Source organism: Castor canadensis, chromosome 5 (assembly GCF_047511655.1).
Source record: "Castor canadensis chromosome 5, mCasCan1.hap1v2, whole genome shotgun sequence".
NCBI classification, from domain to species: Eukaryota; Metazoa; Chordata; class Mammalia; order Rodentia; family Castoridae; genus Castor; species Castor canadensis.
In genome coordinates, this window is record NC_133390.1 from 61,574,816 (window position 1) to 61,576,183 (window position 1,368).

The 1,368-nt window shown below is 40.3% G+C and overlaps 1 protein-coding gene across 1 annotated transcript in view; it reads right to left on the reverse strand.

The window, feature by feature from the left end:
* Window positions 1-1,368, reverse strand: part of LOC109683333 (cell surface glycoprotein CD200 receptor 1-like) — a 109,572-nt gene that overhangs the window by 107,824 nt on the left and 380 nt on the right. The window lies entirely within an intron of this gene.

The window sequence follows — 1,368 nt, forward strand, 5'->3', positions numbered from 1 at the left end:
ATCTTTCTGAAATGTTATACACCTGACTTACATAGATGTTTTAAAAGAATGGAATGAAATAGACAAAAAAGATGATTAAATAGTAAAGTGTTTTTTCCTACTTATATGTATTTTCAGTGGATTATCTGTTTGACTTCCCAATCTTTGCATGATAAGACAATTTAGGTTGCAGAGACTGTCCTGTCAAACGAAATCCAAAATGATTTAGGATTTAGTCCCATGAAGGATTTCAAAACAAGTACCATTATGTCTATAATCACCTACCAAACTCCTCTAAGAATTGCTCAAAGTCCTTTTTGCTCTGGTTGATTTCCAAACTTGAGGCTCCAGTGTTTGGAAATAAAATGACACATGTAAAAACACTTTCCAAGTCTTTTAAATACACAGTAATTTATGTGTCTTGGGTTTCTGGTTGTATACAATACAGTATTTGATTAGGGGGGAGTAAGGCTAGGAAATAGAGGGGAGCCTCAAAGCCTAATGCAAACATTAATTAAAAAAAAAAAAAAAGCCAGCCAGCAGCAGGTTCCCTTGCTGTGTTGGCTAACTCCTCAATTCACTGGTTCTGCTTAGTAATATTTGAATCGTGTTTATTCAAGAATTGCCCTGTTTAGTTACTGGACAAACTGGGAAACAGCTTAAGCTGAAAATTACCACTTTTGTGCTGTTTTCTGCTGGCGTTTTACAAGATCGTTGTTTACACAAGACTATTTTTCAGTTATCCATTTCATCAAAGGACACCTGTCATTCTACCAATGATAAGTTTGAATTAATTTGAGAATTTTTTGAAATAAGATGTTTGGAACTTTCATGAATCAATTCTGTAATACCTGTGCCAAATTGTTTGGGTTGGATTTTGTTTGTTTGGTTTTGGGTTTTTTGTTTTTTGTTTTTTTTTCCCCTGTTATTTCCGGCACCTCTAGAAAAGAGGTGAGATACGAAGTCCCTTCCCTGAAAAAGAGGTGCTATTCCAACCACATTTCTCACCAACTCTTCTTAGTCATGTGAGCGTATGACAAACGTCAACCCTCCCTTAAGACAACCAGAAACTGTGAAAACAAACGGGCTTCATAGTACCAGAGCTTCACACCATTACTCCTTCCCTTGAGACCGAAAGACCACACGGCCAGGTATGTCTTTCACATCCAAAAACGGTTAAAGACCTTCCCACAGTAAAGCTGTAGTCCAAGGCACAGAGATTAAGGCCCCGGTGTTGAAAGAAGCCAGGAGGCCTTTCCCCTGCCTGGCCCCGCCAGCCTCCCGCGCGCTGTGGAGGCGAAGAGCTTACGCAGGAGCGAGCACTGAAAGGCTCTGGAAGACTACAAGTCCCAACAGACACCGCGGCAGCCCACTTCACGCACGCGCAGC